We start from the raw sequence: 10,534 nt of genomic DNA, 5'->3' as shown, positions 1-10,534 counted from the left end.
TGTCTGAGTTTTTTTCTACATTTAAAATAATATATGCTTACATTATGACGTATGTAATCAGACCTATTTCCCCTCTTTTGACAGTTGGTATTATGGTAGTCCAACACATTAAACAAAAACTCTACCTCTCATACATAAACGCCGAAGTTACCGGTTCCTAAAGTAAGAAAACATTCAAAATCGTGTTGGTATCAAGTCTTCATCTGCTGTAGTCTTGAAAAGTCTCAAAGAACAGCACCTGTAGTCAGCTTGAACCACTCCTGCCACTTATTCGCTGTCCATCTGAATACTGAGTATGTTAAAAACAAATTCTCATGTTTTTGCTAAAATATAGCTTAATGCTATGCTTCCATTTGTCGCTTGTGCAGTGAGCCTCTTGTAATGCCTTCAGAAAGTATTTTTTATGTTCTATATTTTATCTTTTACCACAGCCTATTCAGTTAGTCATTTTTGACACTGATCAACTAATAAGAAAAACTACTGTCAAAGTGAAAACAAATCTCTTCAAACGGATACAAATGAAGTATAAAACAAAATAATGGCTGCACTCCCTTATTTTGTTTTATTTACATGTGTAATTTTCACCCATCTTATTGACTAACCAACAGTTTGATCCTTACAGATGAAGTGGTTTTCATATTCACAGGTGATCTCTATGCAACTTGTCACTTCTAAAAACTATCTGCTGTACCATTGCTAATTGAGCTTCATCTCCAGTTGTTAGTTTGTCAATCAGTTGTTTTATTCTGTACTTAATTTGAAGAGATTTGTCTTGTGAAAATGCAATTATTACACTGACTGTGATTCAGTGTTGTCAAACAAAACATATTTAGTATCCATAGTAGTCATATGTTGGTTAAAGTATGAGTGTTTGGAACATACTGAGCACACAGATGGACAGATTTTGCTGCAGGAGCTGTGTCAGAGGCTTCTTATGTTTTTTGAGTTCAGTTGGCATATATTCACGCTGATTGCGGCTGCTGTTCTCTTCAGGAGAAAATTGGCATCTTCTAAAATCTTTCTTTAAGCCATCAGGGTAAGTGTTTGTTCGTTTCACTCCAATTGTGGTTTAATTTCAAAGCTGGTAAATGTATAACAGTGTCATCATTGCAACTACAATAACCTTTTAAGAGATAAACGACACAGCAAAAAAAAATGTATTAAAATAACTCAGGTCAACAACATCAATACCACATAATTACAATAAGTTTGCTTCATCTGTATGATACTTAAACGTTTCCTATTAATTCTTGTCAGCTAATATCAAGGTGTGATCTAGAGGTCACGTTCGCAATTTTGCAACTACAATAATACCTAATAGGAACAATTATACATTATTGTATATTATTATCACAGTTATAATCGATGCCCAGCCATGAAAAATTGCCATCAAGATTACTTAATGAATGCATAATATATGCATTAACATGGAGATTTCGCTGCAGTGTAAAAATCTTTTTATCTTTGTAAAGTGTTATAACAAGATATACACAGTTGTGTATTGGTTAGACAACCAACTTATTTATTTTTAAATATTGCCTATAGTGAATCTAAACATATCTAGTCAAAATTTATTTTTTTATACAAAATGTATATTACCGCGGTGAAATTAGTTTTAAGTTGGATATTCGACAGACATTCACCCAGGATCCAGTGACGGCTTTTTAGTCAGTTCACCCAGTGACGGTTGTATAAGTGCGGTTAGCTCACCTCTGATGGCTCGCTTTTAACCAACGGGGGTTAGCTTAGGGACCATCAATAAATTACAATTGTGAAAACAGTGTTATGGGAAAATCATTATTTATTTCAATAGCTTCCAAGTCATGTGACGCAGGGATTTCAAACCAATGCCGAATTGTAGTACTACACTGGGCAAATGAGACACACCCCTTCATATTTGATTTGAGTGCATTTTTATTTTATATGAATATTTATTCATAATTTATTGAAAAAAGGGCTGTTTTTTTTCAATAGCTTCCAAGTCATGTGACACAGGAACTTCAAACCAATGCCGAATTGTAGTACTACACTGGGCAAATGAGACACACCCCTTCATATTTGATTTGAGTGCATTTTTTATTTTATATGAATATTTATTCATAATTTATTGAAAAAAGGGCTGTTTTTTTTCAATAGCTTCCAAGTCATGTGACACAGGGACTTCAAACCAATGCCGAATTGTAGTACTACACTGGGCAAATGAGACACACCCCTTCATATTTGATTTGAGTGCATATTAAAATTTATATTATATTTATTCATAATTTATTGAAAAAAGGGCTGTTTTTTTTCAATAGCTTCCAAGTCATGTGACACAGGGACTTCAAAACAATGCCGAATTGTAGTACTACACTAGGCAAATGAGACACACCCCTTTATATTTGATTTGAGTGCATTTTTTATTTTATATGAATATTTATTCATAATTTATTGAAAAAAGTGCTGTTTTTTTTCAATAGCTTCCAAGTCATGTGACACAGGGACTTCAAACCAATGCCGAATTGTAGTACTACACTGGGCAAATGAGACACACCCCTTCATATTTGATTTGAGTGCATATTAAAATTTATATTAATATTTATTCATAATTTATTGAAAAAAGGGCTGTTTTTTTTCAATAGCTTCCAAGTCATGTGACACAGGGACTTCAAACCAATGCCGAATTGTAGTACTACACTAGGCAAATGAGACACACCCCTTCATATTTGATTTGAGTGCATATTAAAATTTATATTAATATTTATTCATAATTTATTGAAAAAAGGGCTGTTTTTTTTCAATAGCTTCCAAGTCATGTGACACAGGAACTTCAAACCAATGCCGAATTGTAGTACTACACTGGGCAAATGAGACACACCCCTTCATATTTGATTTGAGTGCATTTTTTATTTTATAATATTTATTCATAATTTATTGAAAAAAGGGCTGTTTTTTTTCAATAGCTTCCAAGTCATGTGACACAGGGACTTCAAACCAATGCCGAATTGTAGTACTACACTGGGCAAATGAGACACACCCCTTCATATTTGATTTGAGTGCATTTTTTATTTTATATGAATATTTATTCATAATTTATTGAAAAAAGGGCTGTTTTTTTTCAATAGCTTCCAAGTCATGTGACACAGGAACTTCAAACCAATGCCGAATTGTAGTACTACACTGGGCAAATGAGACACACCCCTTCATATTTGATTTGAGTGCATTTTTTATTTATATGAATATTTATTCATAATTTATTGAAAAAGGGCTGTTTTTTTTCAATAGCTTCCAAGTCATGTGACACAGGGACTTCAAACCAATGCCGAATTGTAGTACTACACTGGGCAAATGAGACACACCCCTTCATATTTGATTTGAGTGCATATTAAAATTTATATTAATATTTATTCATAATTTATTGAAAAAAGGGCTGTTTTTTTTCAATAGCTTCCAAGTCATGTGACACAGGGACTTCAAAACAATGCCGAATTGTAGTACTACACTAGGCAAATGAGACACACCCCTTTATATTTGATTTGAGTGCATTTTTTATTTTATGAATATTTATTCATAATTTATTGAAAAAAGTGCTGTTTTTTTCAATAGCTTCCAAGTCATGTGACACAGGGACTTCAAACCAATGCCGAATTGTAGTACTACACTGGGCAAATGAGACACACCCCTTCATATTTGATTTGAGTGCATATTAAAATTTATATTAATATTTATTCATAATTTATTGAAAAAAGGGCTGTTTTTTTCAATAGCTTCCAAGTCATGTGACACAGGGACTTCAAACCAATGCCGAATTGTAGTACTACACTAGGCAAATGAGACACACCCCTTCATATTTGATTTGAGTGCATATTAAAATTTATATTAATATTTATTCATAATTTATTGAAAAAAGGGCTGTTTTTTTTCAATAGCTTCCAAGTCATGTGACACAGGAACTTCAAACCAATGCCGAATTGTAGTACTACACTGGGCAAATGAGACACACCCCTTCATATTTGATTTGAGTGCATTTTTTATTTTATATGAATATTTATTCATAATTTATTGAAAAAAGGGCTGTTTTTTTTCAATAGCTTCCAAGTCATGTGACACAGGGACTTCAAACCAATGCCGAATTGTAGTACTACACTGGGCAAATGAGACACACCCCTTCATATTTGATTTGAGTGCATATTAAAATTTATATTAATATTTATTCATAATTTATTGAAAAAAGGGCTGTTTTTTTTCAATAGCTTCCAAGTCATGTGACACAGGAACTTCAAACCAATGCCGAATTGTAGTACTACACTGGGCAAATGAGACACACCCCTTCATATTTGATTTGAGTGCATTTTTTATTTTATATGAATATTTATTCATAATTTATTGAAAAAAGGGCTGTTTTTTTTCAATAGCTTCCAAGTCATGTGACACAGGGACTTCAAACCAATGCCGAATTGTAGTACTACACTAGGCAAATGAGACACACCCCTTCATATTTGATTTGAGTGCATTTTTTATTTATATGAATATTTATTTATATTTTTTCTTCAATAGATTCCATTTCAAATGATTCAGGGACTCAAAACCAATGCCGAATTGTAGTACTACACTGGGCAAATGAGACACACCCCTTCATATTTGATTTGAGTGCATTTTTATTTTATGAATATTTATTCATAATTTATTGAAAAAAGGGCTGTTTTTTTCAATAGCTTCCAAGTCATGTGACACAGGGACTTCAAACCAATGCCGAATTGTAGTACTACACTGGGCAAATGAGACACACCCCTTCATATTTGATTTGAGTGCATATTAAAATTTATATTAATATTTATTCATAATTTATTGAAAAAAGGGCTGTTTTTTTCAATAGCTTCCAAGTCATGTGACACAGGAACTTCAAACCAATGCCGAATTGTAGTACTACACTGGGCAAATGAGACACACCCCTTCATATTTGATTTGAGTGCATTTTTATTTTATATGAATATTATTCATAATTTATTGAAAAAAGGGCTGTTTTTTTCAATAGCTTCCAAGTCATGTGACACAGGGACTTCAAACCAATGCCGAATTGTAGTACTACACTGGGCAAATGAGACACACCCCTTCATATTTGATTTGAGTGCATATTAAAATTTATATTAATATTTATTCATAATTTATTGAAAAAAGGGCTGTTTTTTTTCAATAGCTTCCAAGTCATGTGACACAGGAACTTCAAACCAATGCCGAATTGTAGTGCTACACTAGGAAAATGAGACACACCCCTTATATTTGATTTGAGTGCATTTTTATTTTATATGAATATTTATTCATAATTTATTGAAAAAAGTGCTGTTTTTTTTCAATAGCTTCCAAGTCATGTGACACAGGGACTTCAAACCAATGCCGAATTGTAGTACTACACTAGGCAAATGAGACACACCCCTTCATATTTGATTTGAGTGCATATTAAATTTATATTAATATTTATTCATAATTTATTGAAAAAAGGGCTGTTTTTTTCAATAGCTTCCAAGTCATGTGACACAGGAACTTCAAAACAATGCCGAATTGTAGTACTACACTGGGCAAATGAGACACACCCCTTCATATTTGATTTGAGTGCATTTTTTATTTATATGAATATTTATTCATAATTTATGTAAAATAATGCCTTTTTTTCAATAGCTTCCAAGTCATGTGACACAGGAACTTCAAACCAATGCCGAATTGTAGTGCTACACTAGGAAAATGAGACACACCCCTTTATATTTGATTTGAGTGCATTTTTTATTTTATATGAATATTTATTCATAATTTATTGAAAAAAGTGCTGTTTTTTTCAATAGCTTCCAAGTCATGTGACACAGGGACTTCAAACCAATGCCGAATTGTAGTACTACACTAGGCAAATGAGACACACCCCTTCATATTTGATTTGAGTGCATATTAAAATTTATATTATATTTATTCATAATTTATGTAAAATAATGCCTTTATTTTCAATAGCTTCCAAGTCATGTGACACAGGGACTTCAAACCAATGCCGAATTGTAGTACTACACTAGGCAAATGAGACACACCCCTTCATATTTGATTTGAGTGCATATTAAAATTTATATTAATATTTATTCATAATTTATTGAAAAAAGGGCTGTTTTTTTTCAATAGCTTCCAAGTCATGTGACACAGGGACTTCAAACCAATGCCGAATTGTAGTACTACACTAGGAAAATGAGACACACCCCTTTATATTTGATTTGAGTGCATTTTTTATTTTATATGAATATTTATTCATAATTTATTGAAAAAAGTGCTGTTTTTTTTCAATAGCTTCCAAGTCATGTGACACAGGGACTTCAAACCAATGCCGAATTGTAGTACTACACTGGGCAAATGAGACACACCCCTTCATATTTGATTTGAGTGCATATTAAAATTTATATTAATATTTATTCATAATTTATTGAAAAAAGGGCTGTTTTTTTTCAATAGCTTCCAAGTCATGTGACACAGGGACTTCAAACCAATGCCGAATTGTAGTACTACACTAGGAAAATGAGACACACCCCTTTATATTTGATTTGAGTGCATTTTTTATTTTATATGAATATTTATTCATAATTTATTGAAAAAAGGGCTGTTTTTTTTCAATAGCTTCCAAGTCATGTGACACAGGGACTTCAAACCAATGCCGAATTGTAGTACTACACTAGGCAAATGAGACACACCCCTTCATATTTGATTTGAGTGCATTTTTTATTTTATATGAATATTTATTTATATTTTTCTTCAATAGATTCCATTTCAAATGATTCAGGGACTCAAAACCAATGCCGAATTGTACTACTACCCGTTACACATATTACACACCTCTTGTACAACTGCAGTTGTACCACACAGAGTCAGTCATTTTCTTCCACAGCATTGAGCAGATTTCAAAGAAACACTTTATTTACACAACGGACATTCCCAGTTTCCTTTCTTTGCCTCTTCATATTGTGTGCTGTCCATTTCCACACACTGAGCATGGAACCACCGTTCACAGCCATCACACTGGACCTGTGGAATTGTAAAAAATCTTTCATAACATATTTATATATATATATTATTTCAATGTCTGTTGCTTAGAGGTAGAGCGGTTGTCCACTACATGGAATATATATGCCCCCTCTGTATTTGCTCAGAAGGCTGTGCCATTGTTGTGTGAGTGTGTGAACGAGTATTAGTTTCTTTCTCATCAGCAGTTGGCACCTTGCATGTATTTCTCTGCCATCGTTGTATGAATGTGTGTGTGAATGGGTGGGTTTTTATTTAGTGTAAAGTGCTTTGAGTGGTTTATTACAAACCAAGGTGTGTATACACGTTGGTTTGACCTTTGTGTTAGTTGACTTGTCCTCAGCCATACTCAAGTAGGTCTACATCACAATTAAACATGAGATCGCTGCTTCACAACTCACCCAGTCTGTAATGGGGGGTCCAGATCCCGGAGGCCTTAAGGCTGCACACATAGCACAACATGAGTGCTCATCAAAGACTGAAAAAATTATTACAATATATTATTTATTTAATTAAAGTATATTGTAGGTATACTGTATGCATGATTTACAGCATGTACCTGATGCTTCTAGGAGTTGGAGAGCTAGATCTCTCCTCTCCCTTGTCATGTGCGTTTTTGATGTTTCAAATCTAACATCTGGCATCAGAGGGAAGGCCTCCATCACAGCGTTTGCCATCTAAACACACAACACTACTGTTACAGAGGGTGTTTCTTCTTCATTGGATAGTAATACAACAGATACAACTAACATGGGAGGTACATTATAGAGGACAATCACCCATGACAAGAATGCTTCACAAAAATACTGTAGAAACAGATTTGATTCACATAAAATTGTTTTTAACATAAAAATCAAATGATCTCCTTAGCTTACCTTAACAACAATCACACCACAGCTGCTTCCGTCTTTTTGAACTGGGTGGCACATAACTCCCCCTTTCCACTTTACATCCACCCAGTCTGTTTTGCTGTGGCATGTCCTTCTCATCCTGAAGTATTCCCTGAATAAGTAAACGTTAATACACTTTAAACAGATACAGTGTGTAGGTCAAAAGATAATATCCGCTCACAGACATTTGGTAACACTAGTGAATAACCAATGTTTGTATTCATCTCATCATTGCAAATGCTTGAGGGATGGGGAGAGGGCAGTCATAAATATTAGGCTACTTTATATAAGTAATAAAACAATTTCTCAAGGAATCTTAGGAACTCTACATTCCCATGCCAAATTCTTGTCAACTTTAATAGAGAAGCCATAGAAAGCATCCTGACTGGAAACATCACCACCTGGCATGGGATGTGCACGGCCCAGGACAGGAGGGCTCCGCAGTGGGTGATTATAACCGCCAAGAAGATCATTGGTACCATTCTACTAAGCATCAGTGATATTGGTGAGGTGAGGTGCCTACAGAGCCCCAAGGACACTAAAGGACAGTACCCACCCAGTCTGCAGCCTGTTCACCCTGCTGCCTTCTGGTAAGAGATATACAAGTCTCTGCTGTCATACCACCAGATTGCAGGCCAGCGTTTTCCCCAGGCTGTTAGACTTTTAAATTCTAATTCAAATTCATCCTCAGCACTGCTCCATGCAAAATATTTCACTATTTTATGAGTGTTCTGTACTGAATAACGTCTGCGTTGTAGCAGAAGGGTTGGATTTAATTTTACAACCCTATTGTGATATAACAATTAAATCTACCTTGTACACTTCAACACCAACTTATTATTGCAGGTTTCAAAACTCACCGTAGACATATTTATAATCAAATAAAAAAAAAAGCTTAAATGTTGATTTACTGTATTCTTTTAGCAGCCCGTTTAGAGTCCTCCAATTCAGATGACATGGGGGCTGGATCCATCAAGAATACTGTGCTGGTTTTAGCATTAATGTACTGTCACAGAAAAAAGGAAATGTATCTTAATCACAAATACTTTTCGTTTCATTGCTTTTCAAAAGTGAAATGGTGTACATTCAAAGACAAACAAAATAATAAAATAACAAATAACAACAGAGTTACAAACCAGAAAGTTCCAGTGGTTGTTGTTGACAAGCACAAATGACAGAACAGCTTCATAGTTCTCAAAGTTTACCTACAATTGTATGAAATACAAAATGATGAAAACAAACATACAGACTTCTAATGACAAATCCATAGTTATCCACTGACAAATGTGTTTTGATGCCCTTTCTTTTTGTATTTATCTTTAGAGAACTGTTGGTAAGGATATCCAATAGAAAGACATTTACTTTCAACCAAAGGATTAATGAGGGGATTTTTCCTGGTGAGCACACTTTGAACGAGGAACAAGGATAAAGTAATGCATTATCTCAATTTTGTAATTGTTTGTAATGAAGACTTGATTGATTCTAAGCCCATGTTTTACTGTATGTAGATAATGAGTGTAAACTTCCATTTCCCAAACCCACCACACACCATCACCGCACACAACAAAACAAACCATACAAAACACATACAGCATATTACCTTTGGTAAACTGTGACGGGGTAGCTCAGTTCTGTCACCGAACAGTATCCCACCTGTAGTGTAATGACTCATCAAGTAGATGGTGTCCACCACACTGAATGTATGGGCAGCAACATGAAACAGGGCCTCAATAACCTGGCATAAACAACATAATAGCCAATTATTACACATTCCAACATTTGTGGAACTTTCCTTTCTGAGTTTCGGAACATTCCTTGATGTAATTCTAAAAATGTAAATACAATAAATCCTACATTGTAGAGTGAATCTTTATATACTTAAAATACACTCACGTACCTCCCCTGTCAACCACTGGTGTGGTCGAAGTGTGCGTAGCTCACTGTGGTGGATAAGGATGTTGCGCCCCTTAATCTGTGAAGGGACCAATGCAACGACCACCTCTGTGTCCCTCTTTTTCCACAGTAAGGTTAACTGCAAGTCAGGATTAACAGGAAGTCAATACATGCTGGTTACTATGGACAGTCTGGGTATTGAAAGAAAAAAACTTTAAATAAATTTTGAAGGAAGGCCTTATTTTAAGAAAACAGCAGAACAACATTTAGAATTGGCCATTTTTCTGTTTTACCATGTAGTGTTTTTCTTCTTCTATTTATACCATGTTATATAGTGTATTTACAAGCAGTTTTGTACTTTATACCTAACCTTTAAGGTTTTGAGGATGAACGGCCTAGTAGTTGTACCTTTACAACATGTTCCCATTTATTGGGAAATGTATGTCCGAAAATAAATTTACATGATAAATCATATGGATCGCTTTTTTGAAACACTGACCAAAATTCATATTATACTATATTGCTTCATGTCCTTTCTCCTGCACTTTTCCCCAGTCAAGCCTATACTATACTTATTTTTTGGTAAAATGTTTATTATTTCAAATATATTTACCTTTTTGTCTTTATCTGATTGATCCTGATCCACTTTTTTTCCTCTTCTCTTTACTTTTGCAGCATGTGGGCTCTTGGGCTTTGATAGTGTTTTGGGTGGATTGAAGTACTTT

The 10,534-nt window shown here is 34.3% G+C and overlaps 1 long non-coding RNA gene across 1 annotated transcript; it reads right to left on the bottom strand.

Annotated features, from left to right (window-relative positions):
• Nucleotides 1-8,823: 8,823 nt before the first annotated feature.
• Nucleotides 8,824-10,187, bottom strand: LOC119898669. The gene is made up of 4 exons (XR_005443617.1): nt 9,814-10,187; nt 9,517-9,651; nt 9,053-9,121; nt 8,824-8,922 (listed from the first exon to the last, which is right to left on the bottom strand). It is a non-coding gene; the product is annotated as an uncharacterized LOC119898669 (long non-coding RNA).
• Between the last annotated feature and the right edge of the window lie 347 nt (nt 10,188-10,534).

This window comes from Micropterus salmoides, unplaced genomic scaffold (assembly GCF_014851395.1).
Source record: "Micropterus salmoides isolate LMB-PRFRI ecotype aquatic unplaced genomic scaffold, ASM1485139v1 Ms_hic_scaffold_12, whole genome shotgun sequence".
Classification (NCBI taxonomy): Eukaryota; Metazoa; Chordata; class Actinopteri; order Centrarchiformes; family Centrarchidae; genus Micropterus; species Micropterus salmoides.
This window is presented reverse-complemented; position numbering and strand designations above follow the sequence as displayed.